The 16,389-nt window shown below is 43.8% G+C and overlaps 1 protein-coding gene across 9 annotated transcripts in view; it reads right to left on the reverse strand.

Annotated features, from left to right (window-relative positions):
* The window catches only part of ATP2B2 (ATPase plasma membrane Ca2+ transporting 2), a 361,326-nt gene extending 345,408 nt beyond the window's left edge, over positions 1-15,918 (reverse strand). For 8 of the 9 annotated variants that reach the window (XM_069027409.1, XM_069027407.1, XM_069027404.1 and 5 more), the window contains exon 1: positions 14,889-15,181. The gene's annotated coding sequence lies outside the window, so the exon portion shown is untranslated. Of the gene's footprint in view, positions 1-14,888; positions 15,182-15,604 lie in introns of those variants that run through there. The other variant, XM_069027411.1, reaches the window with a different exon arrangement.
* Between the last annotated feature and the right edge of the window lie 471 nt (positions 15,919-16,389).

Genomic DNA, 16,389 nt, shown 5'->3' on the forward strand with positions numbered 1-16,389 from the left:
TAAAACAAACTCAACCCAATCTCAGGATAACAAAGCAAAATAATAGTTACAAAAATAAATCTTTAAATGCTCTTAAAAATTAAAGACATTAACAATATGCTCTATCCTTTCAGCAAAACATTAAAACACTCCTTGGGAAATGTTCTGCATTCTAAATTAAGTCTGCAGATCCCAGGGATTATTTTATTTTGTGTTTGCCTCTGAGGTCACGTACAGTTCTGCTGCGAGTTATTTTCCTTTAGAACCTATAAGGCTGAAGCACCTCAAACTTTCTGACCTTGAAATACAAACATCTGCAATCAAATACAGGAAATCTTATTCAAGTTGGCAGCAGAAGTCATGGAATTAAATTCTGGAAGTCTATCTCAATTATAGAAATGCCACGAAATAGAAATCCCTATATTTTTTCCTTTTGTGCTTTACCTGTACACAGGAATCATAATGTCTCTGTGCCAGCAAACTGGACTTTTCATTTTGCCCTGGTTTATACCCACTGACTACTCCCAAGTTTGTTCTTTTCTGTTTCTCTTTTTACAGCCCTTACTGCCTTTAATCCATCGTGTATCCTCCTGCATTATTGTGTTGGGACTCCCAGTGTCAGGAGCACTGCCAGCCACCCCCACTGAACCTGCCCTTCTCAGCAGGACGAGCTCCAACCTCAGACAGAGGTGCAAAGTTGGATTCTACATTTGCACACCCCCTGGGCCTGAGAACCATCTCCTCTAACCCCCGTGGGACAAGGGAGGATGCCCCTTCCCTCTGGCTCTGTACACAAGCTTCAAGGTGCTCAGGAAAACAGGAAAGAAAGTGGATTTGTGCCACTGACACCTCTCCCTTCCCACTGGGCTTCCCCTCCAAGCCTCACAGTGTTTGTGGCACAAAATTAGACAGCATTTTCTTTACTTTATCTGGAGATAGAATATAATTGCCATGGTCTTTATAACCAAATGCGTCCAACACAGTGATGTGCTTGTCACACAGTTTTCATTAGCAGAGCAGTTCTAGCTTAAGTCCAAGCACAAGATTGTAACTGGAAAATATAAGAACAAAAAAAAAAACGTTTGAAATATTACTGGACTCATTCATGGGTGGGGAAAACACTTTTAATAAAGAGAACAGTTATTCTTTCAAATGTGGAGTTGAAAAGACATCTGGTGACAACTTAGCAACACAAAATCTGTGGTGAGAAACACATTTTGAAAAGAATTTCCTCCCTCCAAATTCAACAAGTGGAGCTCAAAAGCCCAGGAGAGGAACGTGCCTTCCCCACCTGTTGTAACCCCCAAGGTCAATGCACCTGCCATGGAAAAACTGACAAAATCTGCAAGTTGAAACAATCAGTGCCATCAAACACAAACACAGCAGGTGACAGACAGGGAAACCAACCAGAAAAACGCAAGCGTTTCCAGCAAGCATCTCAATGCAGGGGTTCAGTGGGAGAGGGCTGGGGTTGCCCTGTACCAGCCTCTCCAGACCCTCCATGGGCCAAAGGAGGAGTCTGTGGTGCCCCTGGAGCAATCAGAGGAGCCTGAGGCGCTTCCACGGGAGAACTGCAATGGCAGTTAACTGGAGAATGGATCCGTGACACCACAGAGCTGGTGACACACCCGGAGGGGCTGCAGTGTGTGGGTGCTCAGCAGAGCCCAGGAAACGACTGAGGAGAAAGAAGCAGGGGCAGAGTGAGGAACAAGGACCAGCAGAAACTGATCCCAACCACAGCGACAGCAAGGGAGGGGCAGGGGTGTCTGTGCTGAACTTGAGCCTGGCAAAGGGGATGAAAGGTGTTTTCCTTAAGTGTTTCAGTGCTTGTCATCCGTTTCCCAATCAGTAATCAAATGTCTAAAATCAAGTTAGATTCCCTGAGTTCAGCCCATTCTGCCCACAGCAGTAACTGATGAGCAATCTCCCTGTCTTTATTTTGACCCATGAGATTTCTGATTCCAGATCTTCCTATTTACTGCCCATCCCACTGTGTGGAAGGTGTGAGCAAGAAGCTGTCCAAGTGCTTTGCTCCTAGCTGGGGCCAACCCATCACACCAGGGCAGATTGTCAAGGACTCGCTGGTCACTTCATCTGCCCTGATCCATAGCAGCATCACCTCCATCATTAACAGAGTGGTTGTAATTACATGTCCTAGCCTGGAAGGCACCAAGGACATGAATAAAGCCCCAGTCCTTCTCTGTCTTTCCCAGGGAGCCACTGGAGCTATAGTTTGTTGGTTATGTGCTACAGAGCTCAAGTTGCAGACCAGGCATCTCAAGGTGTTCCTGTCCTGCAAGGTACAGGACAGACAGTGTGACACTCTCACAGCCACACCCCTGTTATGTGGACACCTGCGAGCAAAGGGGGGGTGGCCTTGTGCACAAAAGTCATTTCTTCCTGTCCCACAGTTCACACCAACACACCGAGCTTAGCTCCTGCCACCAGAGCAGCACCTCTGCCCCAGTGAAACACTCCCAGACTCAATCCAGCTGTAGTGAGCACAAGGGGACGGTGCACTTTGATTTCTCCTCATAGGACAGCTGTGGTTTGCTCTGCTTACAGAACTGTTCAGATAGCACAAAGCCCATTCTCAAATTGCATTAGACAATTCCGTACTGGTTTGGAACTCTTCTTCCAAGTCCACATGTCACTTATGTTCTCTTCCAACAGGATTCAGGTCTTGTTTACCTTAACCCGTAAAAATGAATCTTACTCAGAGAATTTAAAATGTTTGCCTTTAATATCTTCAGCTCAAAGCTTTCAGAGACTCACAGAGCAGTTAGGGTTGGAAGGGACCTCTGAGACCATCTAGTCCAACCCTCCTGCCAAGGCAGGGTCACCTAGAGCAGCTTTCAAGCAAGGCCACCAGCTTTTGCAAACTGTCAAATCTTCCCACTTGGTTGCCTTATTTACCTTTGAATAGCAATAAAAATAGAGCCAAGTCCTTTGCTCAAGGGGATCGCAGCATCAGTAATATTGCTGCAGTTAGCATTCTCCAACTTTAAATTTTCATTAAAGAATTTGTATTACTCATGAGCCTATGCAATATTCTAATCATCCTGTATTACCTTTTTCCATTAAGGAGTGAGTAAATTCAGAGCACAAGATCTTTTTCCTCCTCCCGACAGCCAGCAGGGACAGAAATACATCTCCTGCAGATGTGTCTTGTAGGTTTTTATCTACAGACTAACACCGTAAGTATAAATCATTTCTGAGCAAGTCCAGGAAGCTCTTTTTCCAGTCTCTTGCTGGAAATCAGAATCTAACCTTTTCCCTGAAAATTCATCAAGGATAGATGACACAAAGCATATGTCTTTAAGACTACTTTTTACCTGCATTTAACCTTGTCCAAATTTAAATGTGGCCATCTTAAGAGAGTGTCCAGCCATGAACACATGGGCCACAGTTCAGCTTTGTTGCTGAGGAATGGGAATTGCAAACTTTATATAAAGCACACAGTCAGCCCTGGATCTTGAATGCAAAATGATTGCACACATCTTTGGTTTTGACTTTGCAAGTCTTAACCTTCCTCATATTTACCATCAACTTTTCCAAAGAGAAAACAAAAGCAAACCACTTTGCTGTGTCAGCACAGCCTCAGTTGGGGGGTTAAGATTAAATTCACAGAAAGACAATGAATGGGTGAAAACAGAAAAAAAAAAAAAAGGTTGAATTAATCTTTTTTTTGTCTTAATTTTAAGACAGCATCCATGAAAAAATACTCAGAGAAAGAATCAGCCTGCAGAAATAATAATCTTGTTTTATTTATAGTCAGGGTCATGGGAAATCTGTCCTGAAACATAAAAAAAATACAGCTTCCCAGATTAGTTTTGGTATGGGAATTCGAAGAATGAACAGCTATGGGAAAGTTTAAATTCTCATCAAATACACCTGAGTGTCCTTGTTCAAAATGGTTTGTACTTTCTGTCACTCATTAAGCGGCGAGCACAGAGGCAATTGTAATTGCTGGAGCACCCAGGATTAATTATTGTGGTAACCCAGTGTTTACTAAAAGCACGAGAATCTGTAGTGTTTACAGACTGGAGTCTGTGATCATGGGTAATTACTGCATGATTAAGATATTATTTGAATGATTACATTTGACAAGGAAAAAAATCTATAAAATTACTTTATTAGATTAATAAAAGCAATCACTAAACTTTTGTTAAATTCCCCATATATAGAAGTCTGCTGTACATCCTAGTGAATTAATCCTATCTAAAAGCACTTCTTATCCCTAAAAAATAAAACATTGATGGCAAGAGGATGCCTTCTTTCTGTACTTACTGGTCTGTTAGGTGCTTGCATAACAAAATTCATCCTCTGTCACTTGTGCTTCACAGCTTAAAAAGTTGTTTATTCTGAGCACTGCATCAACAAAGTACAACACGACAAGCAAAGCCCCACAAAACCTAGCCTGAACCCCAGGACAGCCTCTGACCTTGAGGAAATGATCCTGTCCCAGTTCAGTTTGTGTTCTTAGATGCCCAGTCACTCACCCTGCTGCTCTGCTCGTGTAAGAGAGGCAGCTCTGTCCCCTGTGGTACCATAACTGAAGAGAGATCTGTGTTCTCAACACAATTCCAGCTGGAGAGCCACGGCTTCTGACTCCAGACAGACTTCGCAGAAATGCCACCAGACTTGAGCCATCTACACCTCAGAACTTTGGATTACCCTCGAAGAAATAGCACCTTATGAAGAATCATACTGGTTCTTAAATTTCCCTTTGATAAATGTATGCTTTTGGGGTTGATCCTTTCAGGAAAATCAATCAAGATCTGAATCTTAGCAGTAAATCCACAGAGTGGCCTATTCCCCAAGGCATCCAAGCCACAGGCTCACCACTTCTGGAGGCAGCTTTATGCCAGCCCTTGCACAGTCTGGCAGATAGTGACCAGAGCCCTGAACATAAAATATTCATTTCAAATAACAGAAGCGACATCAGCACATGCTCTGCTGGCCCCTCATGTCCTACACCACGAGCAAGGGGAATAAGGAAACCTTTGCATTTCTGCCAAGCAGAATCATTCTATTCTCTGCAGCACCTTCAAAAATCCACTCTGTTCCTGCTGCAGGACCTGAGCAGTGCCTGGGTGACAACGCCCAGCTCTGTCACACGGAACAGGCGCCCACCTGCACTGGGTGCCTCAGGAAGGAATCCCCCTGGAGATGACTGCCACAGGATTGGATTTTTTTTCTCTTCAGAAATGCTGCAATTATCTTTGTCAACACTGCAGGCAGGTGAAGTGTTGGTGTCAGGTGCCTGCCAGCTGGAATGCAGCCTGGAATGCAGCACCTAGGGTCCCCACTGCTCTGTATCTCTTCCATCACATTCTCAAAGACACAGGCTTGGCCCCCCAAAAGTCAATAACTCTTCTAGTAAAGTACATTCATTAAGCACTGTGAGAATCTGCAGCAGCATTCAGGGACACGTGGGCTCAGAGCACCACACTGAGATGCCCTTTCTCACAGAAACACAAATACCTGCCTGCATCTCTTATTTCCTTCATTATGAGGGTCTCTATCCCATTTCTCTTCCCATTTCCTTACCTTTTCAATAATAATAATAAAGCTTTCATTTGACTGAGTACATATTACTACTCTGTTCATATAAATGCTATTTACTTGTAGATTCTCAAATACAGATATATTATGTGCATATTCAATTCAACAATGCTTAAGTGGCCCTCTAGGAACTGCTATCATGATGATAAAATTTCCATTTCTATTGCCACCAACTAAAATCCCCATTACTTTACTGTGCCTGGAGTTAGCCAGATTCAGGGAGTATGGCATTGGGGGCCTTTGATTGGATTGGTTATTTGGGGGGTTTTTGTTTGATTTTGGGGTTTTTTTTGGAGCGTGATTATAATTTGGGGGGGGGGGGGGGGGTTGACTTTGTTTTGATTTTTTGCTTGTTTGGTTTTTAATGATGGATTTCCTTAAAAGAAAGTGTGGTTATTTAAAGCATTTTTTTTAAAGCATAAAACTCCATTTCCCTGAACAAAACCAAAACCCCACCAGGAGTAACCTCCTCTGTAGACAGAGCAGAGCCTGTTCCATGCAGTTCTCTGCTCCTTTCTCCCACATCACCAGATTTCCCAGTGTACTTTCTGCTTCCTCCCCTGCACACAGAAGTTCACCAAAGCCCAATATCCAGCCTTTGACATCAGCATCCTTCTCAGACAAGGAGGAAGTGCAATTTATAAAGGCAGCCCAGACTCCAGAGCATATTTCAAAGTGAACGTCACGCTGCTCAACAGTAACTGCATTTGTTTCCTTGCCATCTAAGTAGCTGTAAGAAGCTACAAAACTGAATATTGAAGTATTCAGAAACTATTTCATTACTCAAGCTAGAAGTTTCACCGTTGGGTTTTTTTAGGCAACTATAATAATAAAAAATTACTTAAAAATTTGGTAATTTCAGGATCAATATTAAAAGAAAATAAGAGTACTGCATCTCAACAGAGATACAAATGAACAGTGGAGTTGGTACAATACATGTTCACCTGGCATTCTGGCCAGGAACAGCACATTCCAGACTTCGTCTCTAACGCTCTCCAGGTGAACAGTAGACCCCAAACCCACCTGACAAAAGTTCTGATTACTTCACTTGAGAAGTGTCCACATTAATCTATTAAACATTTTCTAAGCACACAGAGCTGAAGGGCTCACACACTTTGTTACTTCAATATTCAGGCTGAGAGATACCAGAGATATCATCCCAGCTCCTGATACTTTATCCATTTCACAGGAGACTGACACCAAACTGAACATTCATTTTACTCAGTTGCTCCTATTTACAGCATAAGAAGTTCATACAAACTGCTCCTCCTTAACAATACATATTTGGTCTTATCAACAAGGGAGCCAGAATAGCAAATGTGATGTGAGTACTAATTAATTTCTTCTTTGTCACTCCTACCATCCGGTGACCTGAATTCCTGATTTCTATCACCACTTTTCCCATACACCTTCATCATTTCTGCCCTTCACACTGCTGGAATGCACAAGGCAAAGGATTTCTCTGGTTCTTGCAGCTGGTTCAGGACAATTCACTGAGCAAAACCTCTTATCACCTCCTGCTCTCTGCTGCTCACACCACAGGGGACTGCACAGAGCCCGTGTATTTCCTGTCATCAGCAAAGTCAAGCCTCCTCCTGCTGACACACAGAAAACTTCCTCAGCTTCTGGAATGGACTAGAAGTTACCTACAAAAGTACCCACGTTACAAAACAAGGCAAACAGAAACACAACTAAGATGAATGCAAAGCCCCTCTCAGTCTAGCCAAGCCTTTAGGCTCAAAAACAGGAGTAACAGACCCATTTCTTCTTGGATTAAATGCTTGGGAAGGATATCCAGTGGTGCACTGCAGCACAGCAACAGCCCCCTGTTGTATAGGTAGGCTGAATTTTGGACATTAAAGCCTAGGCCTTTAAAGCATAACATTTTGTGCAAGATGGATCATGTAGGAGCTCCAGATTTAGATTTCCTAAGGAGGAGATGATCTGGGAAAACACTTGTCTCACAGTAACACAGCCATGTCCAGTCTGATCTTCCTTTCTAAAGAGTTGCTCTATGTACAGAAAGCCTTTAGAAGAACACAATTCTTTTTGCCTAAAGTATTCCAAAAATATTACTTCTTCATGACGATCTCATTTGCATGACAAATTCTCTGTGCAGTGGCAGAAACATCTTGAAATTAAGATGTCATGCTTACAGGAATTATTCTGCACACAGATAAGTTCTCACCAAACTTTGCTTCTGACAAGTTAATTTCATTTTCCTCATCATGTGCTTTGACAGCAAGATAGGGGAATCAAAGCTTTTCCCTGCTGAGAATCCTTTGCTCCTACATTAATGGGAACCAAGGAATACCATCCACTTGAATTCATCCCTTCTTTTCTGGCCAAATATTTAAAATCAGTCATTTAGTAAGCTAACAGTACATATGTCACCCGTGCTTTCCACTGTAATTCTTGCAGGAGGAAATGCAACCAGTAAGGAAAAACACCAATAAAACCACTAAAGGCTTTTCCTACCTCTACACAATAGAATTAAATTAAAACAGAGCATAAAACCACCAAGGCTTTAAAATAGGAGATAAATAAGATGAACCTCTCATTTAAAATAAATTTTTTTAAATCCTGAAGCCAATATTCTTTACCTAGCTGCAGAACACAAAGAAACCCATGTACATGCACTGAGACAGACCTAGGTACAAATCCACTGGCTCGAGAGAAAGCTAACTCAGGAACTGCTTCCTGCTCCAAGCCATCCAGAAAACATCCAGTGGGGAAAACTCAGCCCAGTCCCAGGAAGCAGAAAGCAGCAGCACTTAAGTCACAGGCTGAAAAACTTTCATTTGTTAACCCCAGCTTCAAAGAGGTTGACTTCACATCATGCTTTCCTGGAAGTGTTAATTGGCATTGGGAGAAGGAGCCCTGCAGGTATTCCAACATCCCTACGTGCCCCTGGCAGGAGCAGGGCCAGGCGAGGGAGGGGGTGGTGGCACGGAGGGCAGGGAGCTTTCAGTCACACTTTCCTGGAAAAGCTGCCACTGGATCCGCACACGATGTGACAAAAGCTTTAAGGAGCAAATAAAAGACATTTCTTCCTCTACCTGGAGTCTGAGAATACATGAGAGCTGTGCACCAGAAGGCTCAAAGCCTGTACACTTCTTTTCTCTCCTCAGCCTGGAAAATTTGGGAATTAATGGTGAAGTCATGAAGGAAACCTTAAATAGACTCTGTTTTCCACCATCACCAGGCTCACTTTCTCAGATTTTATCTGCTTCGGTTTCCCACTCAAATCTTATATTAGATTTTTTTTCCCTCTTTTTTCTCCACCTCCAAGCTTTTCCATTTTCTTACATAATACTGAATAAATATTTTATAGCCAAAGAGGATTTCTACCTGTTATGTAACTCACATTTTTGGAGGCAGCTTCCCATCTCATTTCTACTGATAGAGCCTTTGGTGAAACCAGGAGCTGTACTGATGTAAGCAGAGTGTGCCTAAACTTAAACAAACAGCTCTGTTTATGCTACATTAAAAATGCTAAATGGGGTGAAATTTCATTTCATCAATATGCATATGGGGTTGACAGTATTGTTGAAAATATTAACATGTGTGTATAAACATCAATGAAACTATTAATTGTCACATAATGAGGCAGCAATTTAAGCGTGCTGAGCAGATGCATCACAGCTAAACTGGAAAGAACAGTCACATTCTAATTCTGAACCAGGCTGGGATCCGTGTCTGCCTCAGATGCCCAGTCACAGATGCTTCCCAGAGCCAGAGAAATTTTGAAGAGTCTCCTCTAAAAAGTGCTCTGAGCAGAGCTCTCAGAAACCTCAGATGAACTTTCCAGATCTTGGACCACAGTATCTGTCCCAAAGCTAAAAGCTCTCTCTTTAGCTCTGGCTACAACTTTAAAAAAAAAAAAAAAAAAAAAAAAAAGTAATTCCACCTTTTTCTGGCCACCCAACTGTTTGTTTACACCATAATGCTGGATATAGCAGGAAGGTGCCTCAATTATAAAAAAAGGTCTATGCTCATCAATACACAATCAGGTCACCTGCAGTGGATGGCAAAAATTCTGTGTAGCAGAGAGCCTGATGTTTCCAGACAGGCCAGCAGCAGTGGGTACAGAAACAGAGCAAGCTGAGAGCAAATACATTCTCTTCTCCCTCACCATAAGAAACACACTTACTGTTTTATCCCAACAGATGCTTCATTTCAGAACTAGAGTTTTGTGGAGATTAAAAGTTATTTTAGATTTTTTAAATTTAAAATTAGTCGTGGTTGGTTTTCACCCATTTTAGTTAGGAATTAATGATGTACCCTTATTGATAACATTTGGGGGAAAAAATACATTTAGAAGATTTGCTTTATGTTTGATAACAAGAACAATATTACAAAGGATACAGGTGTTACACTGCCATCATCTCCTCTCAGGAGATGCCCTGAACGTGGAATTTTTTTAAGAAATGCAAGACTCCATATACAGCTATTTAGCTGTAATTGGATTTAATATGATCAGCTGCTTTCACTTGTAGTTTTATGCTAGAAAACAGATTACAGAAAAGAAACGTTCTGTGTTTACTCAGTCACTTGAATCACTTCGAGGAGACCATGTAATGATCAGAAAGGCCCCATTTCTTCCCTCCACATGGCATTAAATAAATGGCAACGCTGGGCAGCGCAAATTTGGAGTTTCAATGGGGACAGAATTCTGGGGCTTGCATTCTAAAAACAGAGTAAGAAGCTCTTTGCTCAGCACCAAGGGCTTTATTACACACCAGGAAAACTGGGTATCTGGGACCTTGGAGATTACCGACACAAAACCCTATTAACATGGTGCCAGAAAGATTTATAAACGGGGCAGGAGGGACCTCTAAACTTCTCCTTCGATTCTGGCTTCCTTGGAAAGCTTCCCTTCCTCCAGGCACCCAAATCCCCGCCCTTGGGGTCGCAGCTCAGCCACCCCGAGCTCGGGGTTCGCTTGGTGCTGCGGTGGGACCCTGATCCGCAGAGGGTCAGACACCGAAGTCAGCGGGAAACGCAGAGATAAGGCAGCGGGAAATAGAGACAACGCGGCCGTGCGCGGTGACAAAGCCGGCACGCGATCGGCCCCGCGGCAGCACCGAGAGGCGCCGGGCACGCCGCGGTGCGGGCAGGGACCGGGGGGGGCACGGACGGACCCGGGGGGGGCACGGACGGACGGGGGGGGCACGGACGGACCCGGGGGGGGGAGGGAGGGGCACGGACCGGGGGCACCGCGGCTCCTCTGCCTTCCCGGCGCCCCCTCGCGGCCGCGGCCGGGGCGGCCCCCGCGGGGTCCCGGCTCGGAGCGCGGTCCCGGGTCCGGCCGCGAATCCCCCGGGCTGCAGCAGCACCCCCGGGAGGCGATGGGGACACCCCGCCTGGGGCAGCGGGGGGCAGAAGGGGCTCCCCCATCGAACCACGGGCTGCTGCTGGGACTGAGCTCACCGGGGCTCCCCCCGGGCTGCCCCAAACCCAGCGGCACCCGAGGACCAGCAAAGCTGGGATTTGCTCCGCGGCCAATAACTCAAACGCTGTCGACGCTGTGGAACACAGTGAGCAATAAGGCCGCATCTGCTGCAGCCCTGAGAGGAGCCGCATCCGATAAGCGCTGCGAGTCGCAGCAGCATTTAAAAAAAAAAAAAAAAAAAAAACAAAAAAAAACAACATCTCCACAGAGAACAGTATGGGCGACTGAGGCTGCTGACAGAACCTGGACGTCTTATCTTCATTTATCCTGAGCAGATTGCATTATCAGCTACTGAATGAATTCGCTGCAGGAGAGGGAGGTTTAACATCCAGTCTTTTGTCCGGGATCTTAAACCCCCCTTTTTAACAATAACAGCTCAAAAGACATATTCTTTCTATCTTAAATAGATGTCAGCTCAATAGTTGAAGTCTGAATACAATCTTCAATAAAAGATAATTCAGAACTGAAGATAAGGCAAAGGATGAGGGAAGCGTTCACTGCCTCTCTTGTGAGTACCCTATCACAACCCAAGGACTTCCTGTAGCACACATTTGAGAAAATGCCATTAAACGGAGAAGGAGAGTGAGACATGTACTAGTACTCACATATAGGTATACACATAAGGAGGATGCTTGGCTGAAGAAATAGAGTTTAACAGCTCAGAAAACCTAGCGATCAAGCTCAGGGACAAACCCATCCCTAGGTTTAAGGAATGACACACACCAACAACCTGTGATCACCCAGTGAACACGTACTCCTTCAGCCCTTGACCAGTGACGGTGAGCAGAGAAATGCCAAGACTGGAGTATCACTAACAGGGGTTTGGAGCCTCTGTTTGGGTAAGACATTCAGTTTCTTGAAGCCTCAGAAAGAAAACAAAAAAAACACACCAAGTTTCTGTATTAGTTCCCCACTGCGGAAAGAGGCTGTCTTCAGTCTCTCAGCAAACATGGAGCATGGAAACAAAGCAGACATTGCTGATGGACTGAGCCAATGTAAGCACTGGGCAGGGTGGCACCAACCTCTCACTCAGGGTGGGGTTTTTTTTCTTGTAAAGGGAGAATTTTTCAAATAACTTTGAGCATCTCTAAATAACGATCTGTAATCAAATGAGTGTTTAGACTCCCTGTGCTGCAACACAAACTCGAGCTGCTCAGCACAGATCTGATAATCTCAGCTCGCTCCTGGTGCCACAGTCTTTGCATCCTGCGTCAGCACGAGCAGAGAGAGCTTACGTTTGTCTAGACACGCATCGAGGGATTTTTGGGTGCTGGCAAGGGCAGGAGCAGAGCTAGCCCAGCCTGCCAACCAGCAGTGCCAGCTCCTCAGCACGAGGAAAGGTGACAGCTGGACACAGACTCTGCCTAGAAGATCAATGTCCAGGGTATCTGTGAGTCTCAAATATGAAAACAAGTTTGGTGACATAGTTCTGTGCACGTGAGTGTAAAAAAAATTCTGGTATATGCCATGATAGCAGCAGAACAAGCTGCTTTCTCACACACTGGGCATAACTACCACAGGGGACTATTCTATACTATCCACTGCACAGAAATCAACCTCCCACCTCAGCAAAGATTGGGTTTGCAGCTGGTTTGGTTACTGTGTAAACAATCACTGGTGCTGAAGGGTTGGAGATCAAGACAAATATTTTACTTCTTCAAACAGCTCTTGGTTTATGTCCACTGAGAAACGGGCAGCAATAGCTGATAAAAGTACTGATGTGTAAATACAACAACATCTCATTAACTCTTCACAGAAAGAGCTGAATATCATTTATATCTTAGGGAGTATTTGGTGTACATGCAAACTCGCCTGTCCACCCTCTCCTGTACCTTCTGTAGGCGCCATAAAAACATTGGAAAAGCAGCAATTTCAGTGCTTTGATACATGGCAGCGCAAGCTTCAGAATTTCCCACGTTAGGAAGAACACTGTGGGGGGTGGAAAGTCTCAAATTACACATAAAGTCTGCAAAGTTAGTACATTATCACTACTGAGCAAAATGCAACAAAAATTCTGACTAGTAAATGTAGAAGGCTGGTACCAAAGAACTGGCAGCTCATGCAAATGATGGTCCTTTTAACTGCCCCTCTTTTGGGTTTTCTAAGAGAAGCAAGACTGCACTGTAACTAAAAATTTTTGGTCCAAACCAGAAACTTAAAAAAGATGGATTATAGCTAGAAGTCAAAAAGAAGCATTTAAAGATCTTTCAAAGCTACAGAAATGAGTTTTTAAATCTTCTCTCTTGCTCTAGCCCACTCCTATAAGAAAAAATATTCCAAGCAAGAAGTGTTTCACAGATTATGCTCCCAAGAGTTACATTTTGCCCTGTTTTTTTTTTTTCTTTGTTGTTTTTGGGGGTTTTTTTAAGGCCAACTCTATGCTCTATTTAGTTTTGCCTTCCCACTCACACACAACACTTTAAAATTTACAAGTTACAGTGATATCAACTGCTTTCATAAAACTTAATCCTTCTCCCAACAGATCTTGCTGCTCTTGAACCTCCAGCCATTGCAGTTACCATAAAGCCATTACTATCAGGTTTCTCACAGGCCTTGGAGTCCAGCACAGTGCACAGAAAAGGTCATTTCAAGCGTTTCAGGAGCAAAACAAAACCAGGAGGTGATGTAACCCCTCGGAAGGGAAGCTATGCCCACACACGTGTCTGGTCGCTGTTCCACGGAACAGATTTCAGGACTCACTGAGACATTTCAGGACCATCAGCTTCTGCAGCTAGAAATGCCAGTGTGCCCCAGAAAAGGCTGCTGGAACTGGCACACAGATGTTTAGGCAGGAAATTCACCGTGCTCTTGACAAAGTTTTAAGGGTGTTGTAGGGTAAGCTGAGGTGTTAAAGTATTTGTGACAATCACTTCTCAATAAAAAAAGCAGTTCAACCCCAGCTTTCTCCAATCCAATACCTCGCACAAGCAGACCAGCTTTCCTGGAGGTCTGTAGGGCAGCTCATACCCAGCACAGACACCCTGAAATCCCACATGCTGAGCAAGGTATGTGGGGAAAAGGGACAGAAGAGAAGGAGAAAGGAGTCAAGACAGAAAATACCTTTGTATTTCTGTCTGTGTTCCAAGGAAGACTCCTGAAGTATCAGTTCTGCTTTCCAGAAATTACACCAACAGGCAACCTGGAGTTATCCTTGAGAAATGTGGCCTAATTTTAGGGCAGAGGACGTGCTATAAAGTCAAATGAAATTATGCCTATTTACACCAAAATTGAAATAATGTGCTATTTTGGGGTTTTCAAGCAAATATTTGGTTAAACTGATTTACAATGATACATTAAAAGACAGCATAAAATAACAACCCATCAATTTTGTCACCTACAATATCCATTTAAATTATTTCACATAAATAAAAGTGCCAGAAAATAGCTGCAGCAGTCCTAGACTAGAGGGTTTTGAGACATCCATAACCATGCAAAGTAAAAAGTATTTACTTTTTTCAGACAAAGCTTCTGCATTATGTATGCCCAGTAGAAATACCTTTGCCTGAAATCAATTGAAACCATCCATCTGGAGCAAACAAGAAAATTAAGCACTTGAGAAAAAAAATTTACAGCTTACCACACTCAACCCAGGGAGCCTAAACCTTATTTTACACAATAATTCTCAAGTATTAATGCTGTCCAGTAGCATTCTATAAGAGCAACTAATCTCCTTAACTGAAATCCACTGACTGGAAACATATTGAATATACTGTGGGAACAGTCTGAAATTACAACCTAAGCTGCCAGAGGAAAACAATGGCAGTCCCATAAAACATTCTGTAAGCAGAGAGGGGAGGAGAGAGCTGGACAGGAACAGCAGAGACTGGACCAAGTTAAGAACAAAAAAGGTGAGTCTTAGGAATTTTAACACTTCCACTGGGCCTACCTCCTCACTGGTGGTCTTCCCATCCCTTGGGAAATGGAACATGGCATCTTCTGTACATCCTTCTTTCATCCTCTTCACAGCTTGCGACCAGAACAGTCAAAGAGCTCCAAGGGTTTGCCAATTCTTTTGAAATGCCCACTATTTCCTACAAATTCTACTTGCTGTAAATGGCTCTGTGTGAGCTCAGCACAGAGGCTGCTGCTTAGGTTGTGTCCCTGCTGGGTGCCAAGGCCTTTTCTCTACCAGTACTTGCTGAGAACCACTAGAAATGGGAGAAAGAGGGGAACCAATGGGAGAGGGAAGAGCAGCCTGGGTGAAATTCTGAGCCAATTCAACTCAGCTGTGATTGATTTAAATCACTAATGACTGAAAGCAACAAGACTAATTTCCTGTTCCAGATCACTCAGTGAAATAAAATCTTATTTTACCATTTAGATTTGAAGATTTGATTTTTCATGACAGTTCTTTGTCTTGGAAGCCAAATACGAACAACTGGTAGTAACTGCTTGTTCATATATTAGTGAAGTGAGCTCTCATCATTAAACACATGGCCTGCCAAATACTGTCTCAATGGGTTTGCCCTGTTTTTTTCAAAAGTTATTTTCCATGTGCTGAGCAATTACTGCTCTGATAGACACCAACAGCTCACCAGATTGGTTTCTCCTTGCTGTGACAACTAAAATTCCTGTTCTAGGGAATTAATGGCAAATCCTCACCAGGCACAGATACTCTGCTTTAGTACCTGGCTCTTCTTCTCTCAGAGCCCCAGCTGACATCTGTGTAGGGCTGAAAATATTTGCTGCTCTCTAACCACGTCCTGTTTGCTCTCTGGAAGGGCATCCCAGGGAGCATCCCAGCTTCCAGGCAGCCTTTCAGAGGAGTACATGCAACTGCACTGCTGCATCTATCTGCAGCTCTCTTCCCTCTGCCCATACTGCTGACTTCTGTTTGCATCTGCTGCATCAAAAACCTGTTAATTTACAATGTCTTTTACTGTTCTTTTTCTATAGCATTCTCAGTTTTCAAATAATAGGGTCAGTTGAGAGCACAGCATGAATCTGCTGTTGGCCTGAGAGACAAATTAAACCTAATCTGACTTGTGCCTTCCCTCCAGAGCAGTGAGGATGTTCAGGTTTGAACTCTCAAACACCTACACCTGTGTCTCCCTCAAACACCCTCACCTGTGTCTCCCTCAAATTCAGCATCACCTGTGGCAGCTGGGCAGGCAGGGAAGGGCACAGCTGTGACCTGAAGCACCTTCTCTCTGCAGCATAAATGCACAGCCCAGGAGGAGCTGGCAATCCTAGTGCTGCTGCTCTGTACAGCACAGGCTGTGCTGGAGGGATGGCTCCTGAGACAGAGCTGCTCTCCAGAGCTGGGTAACTCATGCTTGAAATAAGAGGCTACTTCTTCACTACAAAATAAAAGGCATTTCAGCTGGAACTTCTGGCTGTCACTCTCATAAAAAATACGGCAGCTCTGTTTGTTCTTTGTAGGAAGA

This window comes from Aphelocoma coerulescens, chromosome 12 (genome assembly GCF_041296385.1).
Source record: "Aphelocoma coerulescens isolate FSJ_1873_10779 chromosome 12, UR_Acoe_1.0, whole genome shotgun sequence".
In the NCBI taxonomy this organism is placed as follows: Eukaryota; Metazoa; Chordata; class Aves; order Passeriformes; family Corvidae; genus Aphelocoma; species Aphelocoma coerulescens.